This window comes from Gopherus evgoodei, chromosome 1, assembly GCF_007399415.2.
Source record: "Gopherus evgoodei ecotype Sinaloan lineage chromosome 1, rGopEvg1_v1.p, whole genome shotgun sequence".
Taxonomy (NCBI): domain Eukaryota; kingdom Metazoa; phylum Chordata; order Testudines; family Testudinidae; genus Gopherus; species Gopherus evgoodei.
In genome coordinates, this window is record NC_044322.1 from 285,019,200 (window position 1) to 285,044,639 (window position 25,440).

At 44.0% G+C, this 25,440-nt stretch overlaps 1 protein-coding gene across 5 annotated transcripts in view; it reads left to right on the top strand.

The window, feature by feature from the left end:
- Window positions 1-20,875: 20,875 nt before the first annotated feature.
- ATP2B1 (ATPase plasma membrane Ca2+ transporting 1) overlaps window positions 20,876-25,440 on the top strand; it is a 115,239-nt gene continuing 110,674 nt past the window's right edge. For 3 of the 5 annotated variants that reach the window (XM_030548572.1, XM_030548575.1, XM_030548576.1), the window contains exon 1: window positions 21,254-21,329. The gene's annotated coding sequence lies outside the window, so the exon portion shown is untranslated. Of the gene's footprint in view, window positions 20,943-21,253; window positions 21,330-21,395; window positions 21,647-25,440 lie in introns of those variants that run through there. The other 2 variants (XM_030548573.1, XM_030548574.1) reach the window with 2 other exon arrangements.

A 25,440-nucleotide genomic window follows, 5' to 3' on the forward strand; every position in this document is an offset into this window, starting at 1 on the left:
AGACATTAACCCTTAACACTCTGTTTATGACAGAGGTCATCTTGTCCAGTCCCCTGCACTCAAGCCTGGACTAAGTATTACTTAGACCATTCCTGACAGGTGTTAGTCCAACCTACTCTTAAAAATCCCCAGTGATGGAGATTCCACCATCTCCCTAGGCAATTTATTCCAGTGCTTAACCACTCTGATGGTTAGGAAGTTTTTCCTAGTGTCCAACCTAAACCACCCTTGCTGCAAGTTAGGACTATTGCTTCTTGTCCTATCCGCAGAAGTTAAGAACATCAATTTTTCTCCCTCCTCTTAGTAACAATCTTTTATGTACTTGAAAACTGTTACCATGTCCCCTCTATCTTCTTTTCTCCAGACTAAACAAACCCAGTTTTTTCAATCTTCCCTCATAGAGTCATGTTTTCTAGACCTTTAATCATTATTGTTGCTCTTCTCTGGGCTTTCTCCAATTTGTCCACATCTTTCCTGAAATGGACACAATACTCCAGTTGAGGCCTAATCAGCATGGAATAGAGCAGACGAATTACTTCTCGTGTCTTGCTTACAATATTCCTATTACTACATCCCAGAATGATTGCTTTTTTTGCAACAGCGTTAACCTGTTGACTCATTTTTAGCTTGTGATCCACTACAACCTCCAAATCCCTTTCCGAAGTACTCCTTCCTAGGCAGTCATTTCCCATTTTGTATGTGTGCAACTGATTGTTCCTTCCTAAGTAGAGTACTTTGCATTTTTCTTTATTGAATTTCATCCTATTTACTTCAGACCACTTCTCCAGATCATTTTGAATTTTACTCCTATCCTCCAAAGTTACTGCAGAGAATTCTTTCCTGAGTGCTGGCTAGTGAGTCTTGCCCACATGCTCCTGGTTTAGTTGATCACCATATTTGGGGTCGGAAAGGAATTTTCCTCCAGGGCAGATTGGCAGAGGCCCTGGAGGTTTTTCGCCTTCCTCTGCAGTGAGGGGCATGGGTCACTTGCTGGTGGATTCGCTGCAGCTTGAGGTCTTCAAACCACAATTTGAAGACTTCAATAACTCGCACATAGGTTAGGGGTTTGTTATAGAAGTGGATGGGTAGGGTTCTGTGGCCTGCTTTGTGCAGGAGGTCAGACTAGATGATCACATTGGTCCCTTCTGACCCTAAAGTCTCTAAGTCTATGAGTCTATGAGTCAAAGCACTTGCAACTCCTCCCAGCTTGGTATAGTCCGCAAACTTTATAAGTGTACTCTCTATGCCATTATCTAAATCATTGATGAAGATATTGAACAGAATCAGACCCAGAACTGATCCCTGCGGGCCCCCACTCATTATGCCCTTCCAGCATGACTGTGAACAACAGATAACTACTCTCTGGGAATGATTTTCCAACTAGTTATGCACCCACCATATAGTAGCTCCATCTAAGTTGTATTTCCCTAGTTGTTTATGAGAAGGTCATGCAAGACAGTATCAAAAGCCTTACTAAAGTCGAGATATACCACAACTTTCGCTTCTCTCCTATCCACAAGTTTTGTTACCCTGTTAAAGAAAGCTATCTGGTTGATTTGACATGATTTGTTCTTGACAAATCCATGCTGACTGTTATTTATCACCTTATTATCTTCTAGCTGTTTGCAAATTTATTGCTTAATTATTTACTCCATTATCTTTCCAGGTTAAGCTGACTGGTCTGTAATTCCATGGGTAGTCCTTATTTTCCTTTTTATAGATAGGCACTATATTTGCCCTTTTCCAGTCTTCCAGAATGTCTCCTGTCTTCCATGACTTCTCGTAGGTAATTGCTAGTGGCTCAGATATCTCCTCAGTCAGCTCCTTTAGTATTCTATGATGTATTTCATCAGGCTCTGATGATTTGAAGACATTTAACTTGTCTAAGTAATTTTTAACTTGTTCTTTCCCTATTTTAGACTCTGATCCTACCTCATTTTCATTGGCATTCATTATGTTCACCTTCTTGGTGAAAACCAAAACAAAGAAGTCAATAAGTCATTTCCACATTTTTCTGTTATTGTCTTTCCCCTCTCATTGAGTAACGGGCCTACTCTGTCCTTGGTCTCCTTCTTGCTTCTAATGTATTTGTAGAATGTTTTCTTGTTTCCTTTTATGTCTCTAGCTAGTTTGATCTCATTTTGTGCCTTGGCTTTTCTAATTGTGTCCCTACATACTTGTGTTATTTGTTTATATTCATCCTTTTTAATTTGATGGAGTTTCCGCTTTTTGTAGGACTCTTTTTTGAGTTTTAGATTGTTGAAGATCTCCTGGTTAAGCCAGGATGGTCTCTTGCCATACTTCCTATCTTTCCTATGCAGTGATATAGTTTGCTCTTGTGCCGTTAATAGTGTCTCTTTGAAAACTGCTAACTGTCTTCAATTGTTTTTCTCCTTAGGCTTACTTCCCATGGGATTTTACCTACCATCTCTCTGAGTTTGCTAAAGTCTGCCTTCTTGAAATCCATTGTCTTTATTGTACTGTTCTCCTTCCGACCATTCCTTAGAATCATGAACTCTACCATTTCGTGATCACTTTCACCCAAGTTGCCTTCCACTTTCAAATTCTCAACTAGTTCCTCCCTATTTGTGAAAATCAAATCTAGAACAGCCTCCCCCATCTGGTGGCACCAGGGCCAAGAAGGGCACAGGGCATCACAGGGGGAGGAAGGGCCCACCTGCATACAGAGGCACACATAAAGTGATACTTCGGTGAGATCCTCCAAATCCACAGGCACCAAGAGGTAGCGGGCTTGAGTGAGGATCCAAGCCCAGCCTTGTGAGACAGAGGTCACCGCTGCAGGGTGAATGGGGGATTTGCTCACTCTCCAACTTCTGGGTCCTTCCCTCTACCCCAAGCCAAGATCAAGACTGCAAAGCAACCCACACACTGAGAACAGGGCCTGTCTCCCCCTCACCCAGACAGCAAGCTCTTCCCATATGTGCACAGGGATGGGGACTTCCCCACCCCAATGCCCCTTAAGAGCCCTTCCCCACAGAGCTGGGAGCCTGGTCGCTCTCTCTACCCAATCAAGAGCCACCTTCACAATGAGCAGAGCCTTCCTCTCTGTGTGGGTGTCAGCTCCTCAGCCTCAAGGGACTAGGCTGCATCTTGCACCGTGTTTTGCTCCTGAAAGCTGTGGCTATGTGTACCTCTCTTAGGCAGTTTAGTTTCTCCTGCTTCTTCCTGCCTCAGACTCTGGGAGTGTCATAAACAGATGGTTAAGTGTTAATGTCTCTTTTACCTGTAAAGGGTTAAGAAGCTCAGTAAACCTGGCTGACACCTGACCAGAGGACGAATAGGGGGACAAGATACTTTCAAATCTTGGTGGAGGGAAGTCTTTGTTTGTGCTTTTTGTTTTGTTCGTTGTTCGCTCTCGGGACTGAGAGGGACGGGACATCATTCCAGGCTTTCCCTATCTTTCTGAATCAGTCTTTCATGTTTCAAAATTGTAAGTAATAGCCAGGCAAGGCAGATTAGTCTTGTGTTTGTTTTCTCAACTTGTAAAGTTTTCTTTTGCTGGAAGGATTTTTTACTGTAACTGTTTGCTGTAACTTTGAATCTAAGGCTGGCGGGGGGGTACCTCTAGTCTATATGAATCCGAGTACCCTGTAAAGCATTTTCCATCCTGATTTTACAGAGATACTTTTTACTTTTTCTTTCTTTAATTAAAAGCTTTCTTTTTAAGAACCTGATTGATTTTTCCTTGTTTTAAGATCCAAGGAGTTTGGATCGGTGTGAAGCCTCTCAAGGCAACCCAGGGAGGGGAAAGTCTGGGGGGAAAAGAAGGGGAATGGTTAATTCCTTTTTGTTTTAAGATCCAAGGAGTTTGGCACTGTGTGAAGCCTCTCAAGGCAACTCAGGGATGGGAAAGTCTGGGGGGAAAAGGAGGGGGATGGTTAATTTCTCCTTGTTTTAAGACCCAAGGTGTTTGGGTCTGGGTTCCCCAGGGTAGGTTTTGGGGGAACAGAAAGTGTGCCAGACACTAAATTCTGGCTGGTGGCAGCATACCAGACCTAAGCTAGTAATTAAGCTTAGAAGTGTTCATGCAGGTCCCCACTTCTTGTACCTAAAGTTCAAAGTGAGAAAAAAACCTTGACAGGGAGTCAGGCAGGCTTGAACTCAGGCAACTAACTAGTGCCGCCACAAAGTCCACACTGTTATTTTTAGCAGGCTAGCTCAAGCTGAACTAGCATGAATCTATCATTGCCCATCCAACATAAGAGGGGGCCCATTCAAATTTCCACCCCTAGCTTCGCTGTTGGCCTTCACCCATTGCAATGGAGCAACCTATACACCTGGGGTAGGCAACCTATGGCACGTGTGCTGAAGGTGGCACGTGAGCTGATTTTCAGTGGTATTCATGCTGCCTGGGTCCTGGCCACCGGTCTGGGGGGCTCTCCATTTTAATTTAATTTCAAAGGAAGCTTCTTAAACATTTTAAAAACCTTATTTCCTTTACATACAACAATAGTTTAGTTATATATTATAGACTTATAGAAAGAGACCTTCTAAAAACGTTAAAATGTATTACTGGCATGCAAAACCTTAAATTAGACTGAATAAATGAAGACTCGGCATACCACTTCTGAAAGGTTGCTGATCCCTGCTGTACACCATCAAACTCCTGGCTAGTAAGTCTGCCTGATAAGTAAGGGGAGTATGGACCCAGGGCTTCTCCCACTCCCTGTTCCTTCCCACCATGACCAGAGGCAAAATCTGGACAGGGCTGAGCAGGGGAGAAAGGTGGGCCTTGTCAGAGTCTCCTTGAGAAATTCTATTTCTAGATATTTGTATCCTGGCTGAAAATGTCAAACACTTTATAGCTGCAGATCAGATAGGCTAATGAGTGTGCTAAAGATGAAACATATCGGCAGCAGAGACTTTCTTGTGCTCATCTGCTTAAAAAATAGCTGCATATGTTGAAATTAAATTTTTCAGAGGAATAGTCTATAATCCACACTAATTGCTTTTTGATATTTAAAACAATGGAGATACGGAGGAAGGTCTAATCTATTAGAGTTCTTCGAAGATGTCCACGCAGTATGCAGAGGTGGTCAAAAAAGCAAACAAGATGTTAGGAATCATTAAGAAGGGGATAGAGAATAAGACTGAGAATATATTATTGCCCTTATATAAATCCATGGTACGCCCACATCTCGAATACTGTGTACAGATGTGGTCTCCTCACCTCAGAAAAGATATTCTAGCATTCGAAAGGTTCAGAAAAAGGCAACTAAAATGATTAGGGGTTTGGAGAGGGTCCCATATGAGGAAAGATTAAAGAGGCTAGACCTCTTCAGCTTGGAAAAGAGGAGACTAAGGGGGAATATGATAGAGGTATATAAAATCATGAGTGATGTTGAGAAAGTGGATAAGGAAAAGTTATTTACTTATTCCCATAATACAAGAACTAGAGGTCACCAAATAAAATTAATAGGTAGCAGGTTTAAAACAAATAAAAGGAAGTTCTTCTTCACACAGCGCACAGTCAACTTGTGGAACTCCTTACCTGAGGAGGTTGTGAAGGCTGGGACTATAACAATGTTTAAAAGGGAACTGGATAAATTCATGGTGGCTAAGTCCATAAATGGCTATTAATCAGGAAGGGTAAAGAATGGTGTCCCTAGCCTTTGTTCATCAGAGGATGGAGATGGATGGCAGGAGAGAGATCACTTGATCATTGCCTGTTAGCTTCACTCCCTCTGGGGCACCTGGCATTGGCCACTGTCTGTAGACAGATAGTGGGCTAGATGGACCTTTGGTCTGACCCGGTACGGCTGTTCTTATGATCTTATGTTTAATGGATCTATTTAGGTCCCAATCCTGCAAAGATTTATAGATATGCTTAACTTTATTTAAACTCTATGAACAGTCCCACTGAAGTCAATGGAACTACTAGCTGTATGTAAGCTAACCATGTGCATCAATATTTGTCGCATCAGGGCCTTAATGTGTGTACCTTTCCTGGCCATTGCACGTTGGCAAAATATACATGACTCAATGCTTTCCCAGGGCATCAACTATCCAGAAGAGAATGAGGAGAAGGTGCCTCTCTCACCCCATACCTTCACAGAAGCTGGCAGAGCTAGCCAGCAAAGGTAGGGGAACAGGATATCTAAAGGGAGATGTGCACTCACTCTACTCACTGGGAACCCAGAGAGGAAGTGGTGTGACTGTACTGTCCCAACTTGTCAGAGTGACTGTGGATAGGTCCACACTGCAATTAAACACCCCTGGGTGGTCTGTGTCAGCCTATGTAGGGCTCAAGCTGCAAAATTATGGCATAGCTTCTCTGGGGCCCTCCACCCTCATGAGATCCTGGAGCTTGGGCTCCAGCCAGAGACCGAACAGCTACACTGTAATTTTACAGCCTGTAGCCTGAACCTCGTGCACCTGAGTCAGCTGACATAGGCAACCATGGCTGTTCAGTTGCAATGTAGACATATCCCAAATGCCACAAACAGTCCCTTAATATGCACATTTGGGACTATGGTATATATGCTGTGAATGTCCAAAAGAAAAATACAAAAAGTACAGTTAAGATCTAATATAGCTATTTACGTAATATTTACATACCTCCCCTCCCAGTCTTTTATTTACTGTTATTTATTGTCACAGCCATAAAAATGAAATTAAAATGAGAGTGCATAGAAGACTGTCCAGTACAAAATGTGACAGTCTAACACTAACCTACAAAATCAAAGACATTTGAAGGTAAGGCTAAAACTCTGACCTAAATCCACTTAATTACACCTAGATACTGCAGTAGTCTTTCAATGGTGTTTGAAAATACCAGAAGTGCTGCAGGATGGGATAAGAATAATGTCCCTGCTTTAACTCTGAATTTCCTGGGTTTGTGGGTTTAAGACAGCTGCATTATCTCAGTTTAACTTGTCTATGAATTTCATTTTTCATGTTATTTTAGAAAAGAGGAAAACACAAGAAAACTATCTCTTGGGTAGAGCTTCGCAAAACTCGATGGTTTCAGTTTGAAGAGAGTTTATTTAACTCTTCTTGGTTTTAGTTCTCATAGGTTCACATCCACCGAGTTTCATTTTGAGTTCCAGGTTCTTAGGAACCTAAAACTATCAAAATGAAACGAAGCCAAAGATGCTGAGTTTTTCAGAGTTGCAATACAAAGCTATGAGACAGGGCCCTACTAATTTGTTTTTTTGTCAGTTGCAAATGTGTTTGTAAGTTTTAGTGGGCAAAGTTAAGGCTGGGTGGGTGATATTAATCAGGAGGGGTGAGAGTAAGCAATGAAGAATTCTTTGATAGTCTGACATTTACAGACATTTACATGTTTGTTGTTTTTTAAAGGTTTAGGAATTTTTGTAACATGTAATATTGGTTTGGAGTTTTGACTGAGACAATTGAAAGATATTTTTAACCTTAACTCCTTTTATCAACCAAGTTTTTGTTTAGGTACAGGTAGGGCCCTACCACATTCACAGTCCATTTTGGTCAATTTCACAGCCAGGGTTTTTTAAAATTAGCCAATTTCACATTTTCAGATGATTAGGCACAAAAAGGCAGTTGGGGGTGGGAAGGTTGGTAAGACTATTGTGGGTGATTATGGGATTGGCACCTTTACTTCTGCCCTGCTGCTGGAAGGGGCACTGCCTTCAGAGCTGGCCAGCCACCCAGCTCTAAAGCCAGGACCATCATCAGCAGCAGTGCAGAAGTGAGAGTTGCAGGTTGGGGAGAGGGGGGGTTACCATATGTCCAGTTTTCCCAGCAGTGTGGGGAGCTGACAGCTGGAGCTGCAGCCTCTCCATGTAGGTGTGTGTGAGGCAGTTCAAGCTGCAGCCTCTCCACATGGGGATGTGACAGCTCAAGCTGTGCAGCTTCCCACAGCAGGGTCAGGTTCCCAGAGATGGGTCTGCCCTGCCCTGGAAGCAGCCCCTTCAGGGAAAGAGGAAGTTCTGTCCCTTCCCATCCCCTGCTAGGACTAGCAACTGGAGTCCTGCGCAGGGTAGGAGCCTCTGACTGGGCACGAGATTTCACAGTCCATGATGCTTTTTTCATGGCCATAAATTTGGTAGGGCCATAGGTATAGGAATGTGCAGCACATTCTCAAAAAGGGATACTTAGCACATGATCCTGTAATTTACTGAGATCGCAAGAACCACATCACGTATGAAGAGCCCTATTGACTTTAAAGGGACTCCATGGGGTTTGGCAGTGCAGCAACATCCAGTGATTTGCAGTATCAGGGGTCTGAGTCATAGCTGCCAACTTTCAAGTGGTAAATAAGCACCCTGACTTTCACAATAAGCCAAAAATCAGAATAATCCTATTTCAAAACAAGGCCAAAACAAGCTAACCGCTAAGAACCCCAACACTCAATGTGATGAGATCCCCCCAGCGTGCAGTCTGGGACTCTGGTGGGCCCGCTGTGGACCCCTGACTCTCTCCCCTCCTTTTCCCCTGCTTGCCCCTTGCCCTTTCTTGCATCCCGTTGCTCCTGCTTGCCGGGAGCCGAACAAAAAAAAAAAAAAAAAAAAAGAAAGAAGCATCAAGCTACAACAAGTTACAAGCCAAAAACTTCCCAACAAGTAACTCACAAGCCAACTAAGCCAAAACCAAGCCCAGTTTCTGTGTTTTTTGTTTTTGTTTTGCGGTTTTGACATGTCTGGTCTGAGTCTCTGAGGCCGATTTACTTGCATTTAAGAAGTACAGTACTTTTCACACACACCCCACCTCCAGGACCGGCGCTAGGGGTTTGAGTGCCCTAGGCGGACGGCAATTTCACCGCCCCGCGCGCTGGTCTCGCGGCTCCGCTGGAGCTGCCGCAGTGATGCCTGCGGGCGGTCCATCGGAGCCGCGCGAGCAGCCGACTGTCCGCAGGCACGACTGCGGCAGCTTCACCGGAGCCGCGGAGCACCGGACCCTCCGCAGGCACCACTGCGGCACGGAGCCGCCTGCCGCCCCCTCTGGCAAAACGGCGCCCACCAATTATTCTGGCGCCCTAGGCGATTGCCTAGGCTGCCTAAATGGTAGCGCCAGCCCTGCCCACCTCCCAAATTGAGTTTAGTGAAAAAGATCCAGAATGCAAAAGAATGGAAGTTTTTCTACTACCCACAAAATAGGCACATCAAAGACAGTGGCAGTGGCAGCTTCCCTACCCTGTGTCTCAAACCCTGTTGTGAAGGAACCACCTCTGTCAGTACTGGAGTACAGCACATGCACATTTACTCCACTATTTCCCTATTAATTCTACCAACAACTCTGGTAATTGTGTTGATGTTTTGTGTTGTGTAAATACCATCCAGCTAGAAATTCACACCACCTATTCAGTGGAATTCAAACGAAGAATCTGATCTCATCCTGCAACCATTACTAATATGAGTATCTTCACTCATCTAAATAGCCCCATCAGAGTCAAATAAACTTCAGTTATGCTCTGGGAAACCGACCTGAGGTAATTGGGTTATTTTCAAAGGGACTATTAATTTCTATTTATGTTTCAAGACTTTGTTTGGGGTAACCTTTAATAAAAGTCTGCAGGTGAATCAGAAAAAGAACAACTGTGCTGATTACAAGTCATTGACAAAGCAGTTTTAAAAAACAGGGCAAGTGCCCTCATTTATTTAAGACTTCTTTGAGAATTTGCTGGTTCTATTGTATTGATTGTTCAAGGAAAGTAAAGGTGAAGACATGGATTTTGCATGTGAAGCCCAATTCAGAGTCCACTGCAGTGAATAGGATTTTTTCCATTGATTTCAGTAGGATTTTGGATCAGTAGGCTTAGGACCAGGCATTTAAACATATCTAGGCACCTAAAAATGCAGATGCATGCCTAATGGGATTTTAAAAATTGCCTCAGCAGCTAACTCTCGTGGCTCCTAATGCCCTCAGAATGTGTGTGTGTGTGGGGGGGGTGTCTCCCTTGACAGTTCTGGGACAAGGGAAGGAGTAGGGGAGAAGGGATGGTGGCTAGGCCCTCTTTCATCCCTATTACTCAGTGCAACAGTCTCTGCTTTGGCTGCCCCTGCAGCTGCTCCTACCATTTAAACATTGCAGAAGAGGACTAGGTCACAAGAATTAGAAAGTGAAATTGGCAAGAAATTAATAGGGAAATAGTGGAGTAAATGTGCATGTGCTGTACTCCAGTACTGGCAGAGGTGGTTCCTTCACAACAGGGTTTGAGACACAGGGTAGGGAAGTTGCCACTGCCACTGTCTTTGATGTGCCTATTTGATGGTGGTAGTGAAACTGATTTGGCTGTTTTTACTACCAAGCTAAACTGCAAAAACTAAACAAACTCCACAGGAAGAAATTAGAATTATGAAAAATTCCTTTTAAGAATCTAAGATATTATTGGTAACACAGGTACCAGTCCTAAAAGGTACTGAGTGACTGCAAGAATCACTGAAGCCAATGAGAACTGAAGGTGCTCAACATCTTTCAGCATTTGGCTGGTTTCTAAGCAATTTTTTAAATATGCACGTTAATCTGACGTCATTCTGGAACAGTGTCTTTACTGGGTGCAGTACCTTATATCCCCAAACGAAGTCATCCCAAAATATCCTACAGTAATCCTATTACTAGATGTGTTCCTAAAATGACATTTTTAAACTCGGTGGGTTCAATACTAACCCCCTTTATCCCAAACATAATATAAAAATACTTTATTATATAGTTTAATGTTATATTACAGAGGTGGCTAAACTTACTGATCCTCTGAGCCACATATGACAATCTTTAGAAGTTCAAAAGCTGGGGGACTTCAGCCCCTAGACCCCCTCGCCACTGGGCAGAAGGATCCAGAGGTGACATATGGGGAGGCACATGGGGCCAGAGGTTTGCTGGGACTGCATGGTCATATGGTGCAGCTGGGCCGCTTTCCTGCATGGCTGCTGCTGGAGCCAGCAAGCTAGGAGCTGTGACTATGGGGAGACGCAGCAGCAAACAGCTGGGAGCTGCGGAGAGCCCTTGCTTTTGTTGCTGTCTGTTTCCACGGAGCTAAAGCAGTGGCCCCTTCCTGCAGCTCCCACTGTTTGCCACTGCCTCTCCATGCAGAGCTAGCACCTGGGAGCTGCAGGGAGGGGCTGCTGAGGATAAGGGGGGGGCTTACTTAGGGGGATGTGATTCAAGCTTTTTTTGGGAGGGGCAAACTTTTGAATTATGCTTTCCCCACTTTCAGCAGACACCAGTCATCTCTGGCAGAAGCCTCTAGCCCCACCACCTTGCTGCCGGGCAGAAGTCCTGAGGGCCCCCATGCAGTCTGCTAGCCAGAGAATGGGACTGGGTGGGGGCTCCACAATGCACTCTTTAACTGTAAAAGACCAAAATGTGGCTACAAGCTCCAATTGGGCCATTCCTATTATATTACACAGATCCCCAGTTTGCAAGCCTGAAGCACTTATTCTTGTGACTAAGGTTTGCTGGGCCAGAACCAAACTTTTAAACTTTTAATTGCGTACAAAATTTGTAATTATTGAGCTTAAAAACTGTGATGTGAGATTTTTCCCTCCTTCCTTCATGATCTCAGTATTTAAAAGCAGATCTGATGACTTGGAGCTGCAACTGACCAACAAAACAAATAAAAGCATTTGTTTATGGTGTTAGAGTGATTAATGAAGAATTAAGCATTCAAATTATAAGTAAAGTGGAATGTATAATTGATTTTCTTCTGCCATCATTCCTTGGAGAGAGTAAAAATAAACAGGATGACAACCATTAGCTACAGTGACTCTTAAATGTTTCAGAATCTTCCTGAACTACTTGAAGTAGATATGCTAACATTTGCTAGAGCAATCTCAGGCCTGGTCTACACCCCTGAGCAGCATTGTTAAACTCGCCTAAGTCCCTGTGTAGACAGCACTAGGTCAACAAAAAAATTCTTCCATCACCCTACCTACCACCTCTCAGGGAGATGGAGAACCTCTCATTGGCATAAGTAGTGTCTACAGCAGGGATCCCCAACGCGATGAAATTTGGTGGCATTTTGGCAGTGACGACCTTGGATGATGCCGCTTGTTGGTGGCATTTTGGCGGATGCTTGTTCACTGCCACGGTCCTCTGTGGCTTGTCATCTGGTGCCCGCCAGTCTAAAAAGGTTGGGGACCACTGGTCTACAGTGAAACACTGCAGCAGGACAGTAGCATTAGCAGGAGACAATTTATTGTCCGTCTCAAGACAGTTACCCTACACTGAAGAAAGAGAGGAGAAGGCTTTATTTATTCTAATACTAATTTCTGTGAGTCAGGTGTATGACTCAGAATGAGCAGTAATGTTGATGCTGGCCTCAGAGAGAGGGCTACAGTTGCTTCTGTAGTGACTTTTGTTTTTTGGAAGGGGGGAGGTTGGGAGAGAGTGAACTAACATTTGTAAACTGATCATAGAACAGAATACCACAGTGAACTCTAAGGGCCAGATCTTCAGTTGGCATACAGCTTGTGAAATCAATGGAGTTACACTGGGAATCTGATCTTAAAAACAAGAACACCAGTTTCATTCAGTTAACCAGTAAAAAGCAATATTGCTGGAAAAAGGCTTTAAAACCATCACAGGAAAACAAGAGCACTAGTGCAAAATCAAATCAAACCAAACCAGCTATCATGAATTGCAATGCCAAATTCTATTGCTAGAAATCACAAACACTAAGACTACTTCTGTATACTGAGAAATATAATTGGAAGTATTGGGTATGGGTACTCTTTTGTTGTCCTTTTGGAAGGCAGGTATTCAAAAATCGTGGAGTTGGCCATGAGAGAGATGGAGAGTAGAAATGGAACATTCCAAAATGGTGAAATGTCATGTAGGAGAAGTCACTAGCGCAGGGGTGCCACAGTTCAGGGCAACTGCACCTGTATTCCCCTTCTATGGTCCAGCAAGGTTACCACTCTAGGCATCTCAGGCATCACCTCACTTGGGTGGCAATGCGTCTCTCTCCCTGCTGACCAGGATATTTCCAGATGGCACAGGTCCTTGCCTATACTGTGACCTCCCCAGTAAAGTCAGATTGCCTAAGATGGCCTACTTTACTTTTTTCCTCAGAGACGGTTGACAGTGTTAGTGCCAACAATTATACATTACTACACAGCTCTTTCTAAGCAAGAACTCTTATTCTTAAGGTAAAAACATTACAGAGAAAACATCTTAAAACAATAAGAGAACCTACACACATGCTAATAAGCTTACTAGAGATAACCCTAACTCCTACAAGGGCTCTGGTTGGTGATTAGTTCTGCAAACCCCACACAGGGCTTTTTCTTGTGGTCACCAGCTTGTAACCGCATTAGCTCAGAACAGCTCCCCTGTGAGTCTCTCCTTTACCCAGTTTAGGCCTTTGAAGAGACCAAATAGGTAATCAGTCAGATAATGGGTTTCTCTTCAAGGTGCAGCTTCAAAAGGATGGCTCTAGAGGTGAGTAATTTGTATTCCCCAAGTATTTCCTAAGAACATGGCTCAACTAAAAGTTCAATCTTGTCTGCTCCATTGTTGTAAAAGAGTTCTTTGAAGCACATAACACTTCCAAGTGTTTACATTAGTCTTGTATCCCCCTTAAAAGAAGTTACATACCATCCCATGATAATACATAAACCTTTGCATTTTAATATAATTACCTTCTAAGATACTTGGACTTAATTCCATAAGGTTTGTCCAGGATATTGTCGCATCTGTCACATGGGTTGGAGTGTTGGTAGCAGGCAATGCCTGGCTGCCCTGGCTCTTTGTTTCCAGTGTACTGGTGGACATTTATTCTCCAACATTTTTCATCATGTGACAGATGGCTGTAGAATATTGCTTCATTTTCAACTGTCTCATTTCCTTTTCATGTTCAATGCTTTCCTTCATTCTCTAACTTTCCTTCTGAAGTGCCATCCATGTGTATTCTTTGCTGCTTCTTGATAGCTGTGTGAAGTGATCCTCCTCCTCCTCCTCCATTCTCCTTTCCTCTTTCGCTTCTGCTTTAGGTTCTCCACCAAGGGAGGCTCTCTTTTCATCTCATTCAGTTCCAAGAGAATGATATCCTTCACTGTTGTTTTTTTTGTTTGTTTGTTTGTTTTTTTAATATAGGTTTTGAGTCTATCTACATGAAGTACTTTCCTTTGTACTCTTCTGTCTGTTCTGAGGCTGTCATGTTGCTGTGTTGTAGCAGTATCTGAAAAGGAAATGAAAGAAGAAAGAGTTAATGAGGATAATGTACTTCCTTTCTCTTTCAAATGTGACATATATGAAGATAAAGGTGGCTTGTGCAACAATCTGCTTTGTCCCTAATTCCTTTATTCCTCTGGTTTATTTTTCATTTCTTGTTTGCTGGCTGCATATTATTACAGCAGGGAATACAAAACCTCATGAAAAATATTTTTTAAAGAAATTAAAATTTACCATTTTGGGTAGAAGATGGGGGGAAGAGGGTGGTTTAGCACAAAGCCTTAAAGATGCTCTTTTATTTCAGGCATCTGTTGGGAAATAGATGTTAAATGCAGGCCTACAGTGGATATTGGGCTCCTGAACGTTGCAGCCAAAGTCCAAGGAGTCTTGTTTACAATAGGTCAGTTACACCCTGATAAATCTGCACTAGAAATCAACAAGAAAGGAGCCCAGCGGTGATAGAAAGGTCATGTCCATCTTAGAGGAGGCTGAGGGAAGGTTGCTTTGCTTCACAACTTCATTGCTACGCTGTATGAGTGGTTGACTGAGCAATTAATTGCTCATGATCCCTAGAAGATAAGGGGGAGAGAAACTGTTACGTGAGCTAGATAGCTGCCTGGTCTTGCTAGCCAAGAGACTGACTGATTGACTGACCGACTCATGAATTGCCTATTACTAGTTGGGGCATTTGTGCTTACTAAGTAGCTTAATGTGATAAATAGATATGTCTTTTGAATTGTTAATAATACTGTCCCTGTGTATTTTCACACTTTTATTCTTTATAATCATTCGGGTGCCATTTTGTTGCAGATCACAATGATATTGGGCAGTTTGTGGGATCCATAGAAGCTTAAGAATGTCTATCCTTTATTCACCAACATAATAACAAGTGGCCTAGAGTGAAGTACATAGCAGAAGCGGGAATCCAGTCATAATGGTACTAGTGGAAGATGAGAGTGCATGTTTGTTCACTTCGAGAAGGAGGCAGGAGGTCTTTGGTTTTTCAGCAATTGTTCAGCTACTGGGATGCATTCCTCACCCTACTCATTCATTGCTGACTAGAAAGAGCTAAGGTTGGCAAGGGGAAGAGGGGAAATACACAAACTTCCACAGTTACTTGTATCCACCCTTACAAGAGTGGTTGCTCCTTTTAAGTCATTAGACCTGGTTCACAGATCCTATCCTTCTTTTGCCCGACTGAATACAATGATATCAGCCAGAATAAAGAGCACTGTACCTTATTTGGAGGGTCTCTCACCTCCTGTGTATGAGGCTCCATCTGAGCCAGAGCCTGCTTAACTTGGTGAGTCAACTCTTAGGGTACGTCCAGTAGCGATCGATTTATCGGGATCGATATTACACTATATATCAATCCCATAACGCGCTCCCCATCGACTCCAGAACTCCACCAGAGCAAGTGGTGGTAGCGGAGTCGACAGGGGAGCCGCGGCTGTCGATCCCGCGCTGTGAGGATGGGAGGTAAGTCGGAATAAAATACGTCAAATTCAGCTATGGTATTCCAGTAGCTGAAGTTGTGTATCTTACATCAACACTCCCCTCAGTGTAGACCAGGCCTTAGCCAGATAGTGTGATGAGTCATTAGAGGTACCTGCAGGTTTTGTTATAAGTTCAACCCCATTTAACCAGGTTTCAGCCAATCCACAAGTGAGGACTCACCCAGGTGCTCCCAAAGTAGGTATATAGTTCCTAAAGGAAGCAATCTTTCCCGTCTGCTCGATGTCACTACTTGCAGGGAATGTTTCTGTTTCTGTAGTTTCAACAGACTGCCCCTGTCTTTTTACACACTAGCTAGTCTTTGCTCCAGCCTGTATCTGCTCTTGCCTTAGCTGGCTGCCTGGTGATTCAGACACTCTGTCCTCTGCTCCATCTGTAGTGGTGTGAGAATAGCTCCTCAGAGTTAGGAAATATTCCCTGCTCCTCACCTTTGTCCCCCTCATCGTAGCAGGGCAGGGAGGGATAGGTCAGTGGTTTGAGTCCTGACCTGCTAAACCCAGGGTTGTGAATTCTATCCCTGAGGGGGAAAATTGGGGAACAATCTAGAGATGTGTGCTCCTTTGAGCAGGGGGTTGGACTAGATAACCTTCTGAGGTCTCTTCCAACTGTGATATTCTATGATCACTGAACTCCTCTTACTTTTTCTGCCCTAACAACACTCTACCAGGGCTGGGAGATCATGGATCTTTTCAGGAACAGTCCAAGTGTCCTCATCAGGTTATTTTTAAGTGATTACCCCTCTCCCACCTTTATTTTTTTAAATAGATCTGGCCACCTGAAAGAGCCACTGGCCTTCAGAGCCAGAGCCATTGGCCTAAAACTGACAGCAGGTTCACTGAGTACATATGTACCACATCATGTTGCTAACATGCCCTTGCCTTCTTCTTTCCTTTGAATTGACATTTCTCCTCATGCACAATCAGTTAAAGCTGGGTTGTGTCTACATTAGGCTTGTCTTTTAAAATTGTCCAAAGTTACTACCACCAGTTCAGCTCCACTGGTGTTCACAGGGGTGGAAATGCCAGTACAGACAGGCCTCCAGGCATGCACAGTAGTTTTACACAACTTTTTCATCCTGTTAAGAGCAGGTCTAAATGGAACAGATGGTACACTGGTTAAAACAATGGTAACCTGGGATGCCTTATCTGCATTAGTGCTCCTGCTATTGTTACCTCTAGTGGAGCCTGTGGGTAGGAAATGTTTAGCAAAAAGCCTGATGTAGATAATGTCATAGAATTGGAGGAAGATGGAGAAAGGAAAGACAGGAATAAATCAGAGAAAATAAAAGAACAAAAATCTAGAATTGGTCAAAATTTTCTGAAGTTCAATTCTTCAATTAAATTTTTCATTTACATTAAAATTTCAACAAAAGGGAGAATTGTTCATGTTTTTTATATGAAAGAAATCATCCTGTATCAGATTCAAAAGCAGAGAATAGTTTGTACATAAACACCATGCTCTCAAAGAAGTGGATATTACTGACAAGATGTATGCTATAATTTCCTGAGAGACAAGGTGGATGAGGTAATATCTTTTATTGGACCAAATTCTGTTGGTGACAGAGACAAGCTTTTGAGCCCAGAACTGAGGGAAAGCTCTATGTAGCATGATAGCTTGTCTTGCTCACCAACAGAAGTTGCTCCAATAAAAGATACTACCTCACCCATCTTGTCTCTCTAACATCCTGGGACCAACATGGGCTACAATACCACCACATATAATAATTGCTGGAGGTGAGACAGGGGAATTATACACAGGTAAAAGACTTCCAGGAAAATTACTCCTGGGATACTCCGGGCAGGAGCACAGAGAGTAGTCTGCAATAAGTGGGAAGGAACATTGTGAGACTGTGCTAAGAAAATCAATTGAAAAGAAATGCCAATGCTTCCTGTCTACAGTAGCGCTGAGATTGCTCAAAATGAATCAGTGTAGGTCTAAGCATTTACAAGTCGTGTTTGAAGGGCACCCAAAATAAGTGGCATCATTGGACAATGTTAGCTTGTGTGTGTTAGACACAGGAGAAGGACCTGAAGAAATATTTTTTGATTTAATATATCTCAGGAAAAAGGGCAAGAACATTCTACTTATGAGGATTAATTTGGTAAGCATTTCAAAATCCTCAGATAGAAAACATTATAGAAGCACCAACAACCTTTCCCCCACACTCTCTTTTCATGTTGTATCTTGTATACATTACTCTTGTACTTCATTGTAAAATAAATATTAATACTACAATGATACAGTGACTGAGCCTAATATTTTGAGTCTTCCTACGAAAAATCTATCGCCTTCATCTTCACAGGATCTGACCTTTCGTAAAAATTAAATAATGTCACATCATCCTTGGGAGATAGGAAATTATTATTGTTCCCCTTTTATGGATGGAGAATGGAAGCACAGAGAGATCAAGTGACTTTCCCTACATCACACAGGAAGTCTGTAGCAGAATCCAAAAATGAATCAAGATCTCAGTGTCTTAATCACAAGAACATGCTTCCCTAGCCTTTTTTGTCTAGCTAAGAGCTAGGAGACATGGTAGAGCTGTGCAGAACACATCTGACAGTTTCATAAAGCTGTATCCAGAAATGCAATTTTCAAGTGTCTGGGGAAGTCTTGCTGAGACACTGTGATCAGTGCACATGAGGACACTGAGTTGCAGATTGAATGCAAGAGATTTTTTTGTGATATATGCGTTTAGATATTTTATTTTCTCCTTCTAGGAAGAAATGCAAGAAATTTTTGATATATTAATCTGCAGGATTTGTCTTTTTCATTGTTTTGATTTCTCTATTGACCTCAAGAGATGTGGCATAAGGTAATATTTTTAGCAGCCTTCAACATGGGCAGGAGCCAATTACTGTTAGCAGCCCTTTTGTGACTGCTTCACAGATTCAGGTAAGAAAGAATATCAGACAATGAAACACAACTAAGTGAATGATAATTTAGTTAGAATGATTTATTTATTTTCTGGTCCTTGTGGGCTGATTTACATTGACTTCACTAGAATTTGTTTGCATGAAGGTTGCTTTAACTCACTAGGTTGTTACACCTCTCAGGCTTCACCACTAGCATTACACAAACTTCTACATTTAATTTCCATTTGAACTTTGATTTTAAATAGCTGTGGGATTTGAGCAATAACTATGGAGAGATGGGGTGTTTATGGCTGACTAAGGTATGGCTACACTTGCAGCTGTACAGCACTGCCGCGGAAGAACTCCCGCTTTGAAGGGCGAGTGTGGTCGCGGCGCTAGTGCTGGGAGAGAACTCTCCCAGCGCTGCAGGTACTCCACCTCCCCGTGGGGATTAGCTTATAGCACTGGGAGCCGCGCTCCCAGCGATGGGGCACTGTTTACACTGGAGCTTTAAAGCGCTGTAACTTGCTGCGCTCAGGGAGGTGTTTTTTTCCACAACCCTGAGCGAGAAAGTTGCAGCGCTGTAAAGCGCCAGTGTAGCGAAGGCCTAAAAGAACCTGATGGACCAAACACTACTGGTCATTCATTCCACTGAAGTGCCAAGCAGAGAGGTTGATATAGTGTCAAAAAGAAAAGGAAATTCAAAATAACAAAACAAAGAGCATATAGTAATGAATGTGTTTTATGGAATATTTTCACTGAGAAGGGTCATCTACTGAGTTGGAGAAGGGGAGGAGAAATCAGGACTTCTGGGTTCTTCTTCCCAGCTCTGCTGCCAACTTGCTGTGTGTTCTTCATTATGTCATTTAGGCCCAGATTTTCAAGCCTCCGCTAATATTCCTTATCCTTGAGAGTTTGAGGGCTTGACACAGAAAAGTGCTGAATATCTGCAGCTTCCAAAGTTTCTTCAGCAGGAGCTATGGATAATGATCCACACCACTGAAAGCCAACCCTGAAGTATTTGAAGTTGGGCACTCAGAAGCGGAGGCAGTCAAAATTATTATGCACTTTTGAAAATGTTGACAAATTCTATGCCTCAAATTTTCCCATTTTAAAAATGGATGTAACAATGTATCTTATACAGAGGTTTTATGAGGCTGGCTTATTTTTTAATATAAGATCTTTGAGATCATCATAGTTATATATTAGTATTAATAAACTGATCTAGACAGAGCATTTTAAGGGAATTAATGCTTTGTAAAACAACCAATTAGGTTGCTTAAATCATCTCCATAACTTCCATTCAGAATTAGAAAACTAATAACTCAGAGAACTTCTCTGTAAAATTACACGCACAGAACTAAAACTGGAAATACATGAGACGCCCCCACGGGTTTTGCTGAGATGATGGAACAGAGAAAGGATTTACAGATCTGTCTTTGGGTGTGGGGGAAGGAAAGCTGTTTCACCGAGAATGAAATTTAAATCAGTCCTCGCCCTCTGGGGTTGGGGGAGGATTTTGCTGTGTGTTTCAATGAGAGATTTACAATCAATCGCCTTCAGCCTGGTTTGAAGTGTCCCTCATTCACGCGATCTAGGCAGCAGCCAGATAATTAACTAGCTGCTTTCCGGACTGTAGTCACTGTAGTTTGCTTTCACCCTCAGATGGAAACAAGGAAGAAAGAGGGCTGACTCTGAGTAGTCAGCCTCCCCGCAACCCGGACAAGGGTAAGATGCCCCTACTCTCCAACCTCCGGAAAGGGGTGAGCGAGCCAGTTCCTCCCCACGCCTTACATAAAGCGAGAACCTCCTCCCCCTGCGAATTTATACTCTCCTCTGCCCCGCCTATGCAGGGAGCTCCCCCACTCTGCCCCCCTCCCCTGTGCAGGGCGCTCCCCCTCTCTGCCCCGCCTATGCAGGGAGCTCCCCCTCTCTGCCCCCCTCCCCTGTGCAGGGCGCTCCCCCTCTCTGCCCCGCCTATGCAGGGAGCTCCCTCTCTCTGCTCCCCTCCCCTGTGCAGGGCGCTCCCCCTCTCTGCCCCGTGCTTGCAATGAGCTCCCGCGCTCGACCTTCTGTCCTGTGCCACGGGCTCCCCCGCTGCCCTCTCCCCTGTGCCCCGCTGCCCAGCGCAATGAGCTGCTCCTCACCCTCCCCGAAGAGAAGCTCGTACCAAAGTCACCGACAAGCCCGCCGGGCCCCATCAAACGCCTCGGCCCGGCCCACTCACGTCATGGAAACAAGCACGTCAGCATCCAATAGCCAATGGGATAAGGGGAAGGCGGGGAGAGCGCCTGGCTCCGCCCACTCCCCTTTTCCCCGCGGAGGCTCCTCCCTCTCCTCCCCCATTGAAGGCGCCGCACGTCGGGAGCCCCTTCACCCGAGCGAGACCCCGTCATGTGACCGCCGGGACGAAGGGGAGGAAGCGGCAGTTGCAGCGTGGGTGGCTCGGCGAGCATCGAACGAGTGAGTGACGGGGGGAGGCGGGGGCCGCGCCGCTCCGCCCCGCGGCTGCCCCGCAGCCCGGCCAGGAGGTGCTGGCGGTGGGCGCGGTAGCGGTTCCTCTGCAGGGCTCGGGCTGCCGAGCCGGGGCTGGTGGGGGCCGAGCCGCAGCGGGGCTCGTGCGAGGGTGAAGCGCTGGCTCCTGCTCTGTGGGGAGCCGCTGTCTGCCGGGGGTGGGACACGCAGCCCGTCCCCCTCGTTGCCACCCCCCGTTGGCGGGGCGGGGAGGAGCTGGCCCGCAGGAGCAGGGCGGGGGACGCGGGCACCTTGTGCGCCGAGCAGGCGACGGCAGCGGCAGATTCCCAGTGCGTCCCGAGGCGCAGTCCAGCGTGCGGCTGTGCAGCGGGCGAGGTAAGCGGCAGCCCCGGAATCAGTAGCTGGAGCATCAGCCGGCCCCGAGGCAGGGCAGCGGCCCCTCCAGCCGCCGGGTGCAGGGGCTGAGCCGCCAGCGGGCGCGGAGCGGCGGCTACTTCCCGCCCGCCTGCTCTGTGGGCTCAGCGCTTTTGGTAGACTAGTGGGGTGGCCGCTGCCTTCTGCAGCGGGCTGCCGCGCTGCATCCGGGGCTCGGCGTGACCTTGAGGGCGGCCAGTGCGGGGGTCTCCCCCTGCTTTGACTCCTGCGCGGGGCGGGCGTTACTGCAGCTCGGACCTTCCTAGGGAGGAGACGGGGTAAGCGGCGCCGGCGCTGTGTGACATGTGTGCTGGGCTGGGTGCTTGGGGGGCTGCAGCTGCCTCTTCCACCGGCAGCACAGGCAGTGCTGAGCCTGGCTACCCCAGTGGGCGCAGAGGCCCTGTTGGCACCGTGCGAGCTCCTTCCCTTCCCGGGTGCACACACCATAGGTGGTGCTTAGCTCCTGTTCCCTGCCGGGTTAAGTAGTTGGGATTAGTCGTCTGCTGCAGCACGGCATGATCATCCTCAGCCTGCCTCCTTCTACCAAAATAACTAGCACCAGCCCTGCACGGAGCCAGCAAGCCTCCGCTGGCCTGGGGGCGTTTGTAACTGAGGGGCTCGCTGCCTTTTCAATTGCACTAGCAGACTCGCCTTCCGCCGCTTTGTCTTGTGGGCGACTCCCCAGTCCGGGTTAGTTAAGAGCAGGCAAAGAGGCAGGCAGAAATTCTCCCCTTTCTCCCAGCGGACTTGCTGTTCTGATTTATTAATGGCTATACGGACTGTGTGTGTATTGATTCTGGACTAGGAAGGAGGCATCTCTGCAACGCCTCTGAAATAGAGGGAGGACCATTGATGCTGCTCTCAGCAGCCTGCCGGAGGGCATTTGTGTGAGCAGGGTGATGTTTTGCTTGTCCCACTTAGTAGCAGGAAGTGTCTCTAACAGTGGTGCTTGTATGACAGTGTCTTTCTCAGCCAAATGGTGTATGTAACCTTTGGATGTTACACCACGTGAGTTTGAGGAGGCCTTAATACTGGGGGATGATTGCTGCCTGTCGCAGAAGGGAGTGCTGATGCTCATTCTGGAGTGAGAGGGGATGGGGAGGGCTTTCAGAAGATGGTGACTGGGAGAATATCTCGCCGATGTCTGAGCAATTTTAGTTTCCCTGCTGATGTGAAAGTCTAGAAGTTGAAAGAACTTCTGATAGGATTTCAGGAAGAAGCTTGCTTGCTTGGAAACCTAGTTGATAAATCTTATGTCCATGACCTTGGTGGCAATCCATGTATCGTATTTTTTCCCCTTGCAACGTAAGTGATTTCTACCAAAATAACTAGCAGCGTCTGCCTTAATTTGTCAAAACTAGGACACTTAAGGCTAAGAAGTGTCCTGGATGTCTCAGTTTGGTTTGCTGGTAATGTAAGGATCTCTTGAATAGTGGCCAGTTTTAATATGATCATCACTGCCATTGTGGGGATGAATTAAGGACAGCGTTCTGAACTCAGCATGAAACTTGTTACAGCATAATCCATTTCAGTGTTTCTTGTTTCATTTCATTTTTTGTAAACTTTAAATATAAGGATGAAAGATATTCAGTAACAATTGTTAGACTATTTTTATATTGACTTAACCCCCCCCCCAACAAAATAGACAAAAGAAACAACCAAGTTGTTTTCTGAAACTGAGTTGTTGTATGCTCCCTTCAGCATACAACTTCTTGGATTTTTTTCTAGAGCTACCCATCAAAACTCAAAAGCTTATATTGTAAACAAAGCATTAAGTGGACTCATGTTAATTACATTTAAAGCTGCTGCACTGTAGCTTAGGGGAAGGGGTCATTAGTATCTGGGCCCAAAACATGGTGGGAGTGGGGTTCTGGAAGACCCTTGAGAGGTCCTTCAGTAAAATTATAAAGCATGTTCTGGGAATGAAGTCCAAATAAAATGTACCCTTGCAGCATTAATATCTTATCATTTTAAACAAAATACTTGTACGCTTGTGGGAAGGGGTACAGCAGTGTGCAGATCTCTGGAAAAAACACAGCTGTCAATGTTTACAGGTGCTTCTGCAATTAGTTTAAAAAACTTTGTTAAATGACCTTGATAGTTTCATTTGCCATTTTGTTTCTGTTCCATTTAGAAAGCAAGCAGTCTTACTATAGCTAGTGGAAAAAAATGTTCAGAATTACTAGTTGGGTTTTTTAAACTTTTCAGGAACTTGTCCAAATTTTGCATTTGTGGTATTTGGAACAAGGAGTAAACTTCTTGTATATCATTAAGCCGTTGGTGTGTCTCTTGGCAGAAATGGCTTCCAGCATACGAAACTTAAATACTTATGGCATAATGATTGGAAACTTTTTTTAGTTCATAAGTGGTCACTTAATAGTAGAGCACAAAAATAGCTTTCACCCTGCACCCCCATGCTTTAAAGTGTGAAATTGCAGATTTGGAACCAACATTTTGGGGTGCTTATTTTCTTGTCACTTCTGGTTTCCCTTTACTGGTAGCAGGTTACTGTGATGGTGGTTGCAGTTTTTCATGTAGATAAGAATTCCATTTGTGCTCAAGCAGTAGGGGACTAGTAAGTCCAAGCTACTGCTAATATGGGCAAAACCACTTTTTTTTTTCTAGGCAGTATACCAGTGTACCCCAATTCTTAACTGCAGTACCTTACTATAGTAGTTAAATTCCTACTAAGCAGAGACTGTCAGATATGCTGCTTATGCTATGGATAACAGAGACCACAGAATTAATCTTCACTTTTGATGCAAGTGAAATGAAATAACTATATTTTACAGGGAGTTATGCTTTATCCAACTCTTGCTGTTTTTCTGGGTATTGTGACATTATTCTTAATCACTTATGTTAAAAATGTGCTTGGAAATTTCAAGTGGAATCTTTTTTCTAGTGTCACTATCTCTTTATGCATAAGCAATGTAGGCAGAACCTTTCAGTCTGTCAGTGTTAAATTTTGAGGATTTCAGTTGCTGTATTATGGTTTAATAGTATTTTTGCTGAACTGCTGAAAAATGCTTTAAGACCTCTGCTAAGGTAGACTTGTAAATGCTTATGAAGATCTTACATAATGAAACACAACTCTGAGCTGTCTACTCATTTTAACCATACAGAACATGTGTACAGTTTCCCTAGACACGAAGGGAGAAGGTAAGCTGCAAGTACTCAAAGGATGGAAATGCCAAGGAAGGAGAAGAAATTAAGGTGGCTCTCCATGGTATGATCTAGAGAACTGGGATAAAAATAAGTGAAGAAAAATCTTTAAAACTAACATGAAGACCACCACCTAGTTAAGGATCTACTAGATGTGGGGAATAGTACACCTAGGGGATATGGTAGAAATTGTGCTGTCTAAGTAACTGCAAAATGGACTGGGTAAAGCAGTTAAAACTATGCCATAGGGAATAATTCTGTGTTGGCACGTAGATGAACAAGATAACCTAGTCTTTTTCCAACTCAAATTTCTTTTATTAATATAGAGTAAATATTAATGGCACTCAAGTATGCTTTAGACAACAAAAATGTCACTGACCTCAACCTAGTAGAACTTCAGATAGACATTTGGATGTGCAAACTCTTCATAGATATTAGTCTTTTAATAAAATCATGCAACATAAACAAGACCTACATTGTTCGAAAATATACAGTATTGTTACATTTTAACTACTAGTTCATTGTGTTCTTAACTACTTTAATTCTGTAAATTTTCTAAATTTAAATATAAAAAGAAATTTGTACTTAATCTTGTTGCATATACTTAATATTTCGAAAGACTTTCTATAAGTGAATTAGAAGGATTTTTTTCAGGGTTTACACTATTAAAACCAATCTTCATTGTTTAAGGGAGAAACAGCACAATACAATGAAATGTAACAAGTGTTTATTCCTTAACATATTCTGGTTTTCCAGCTCAAAGTAAACTAATAGATGAAGATAAGCAGACCATTTGTCTCTAGGCTTTTAAATGTAAACTTTATATGATAAGAGAAAATACCATGAATCTGTCATGTGCTAACTGGAGAGATTGGTAACAAGTTTGCTCCGCAAAAGAGAACCAGCACAG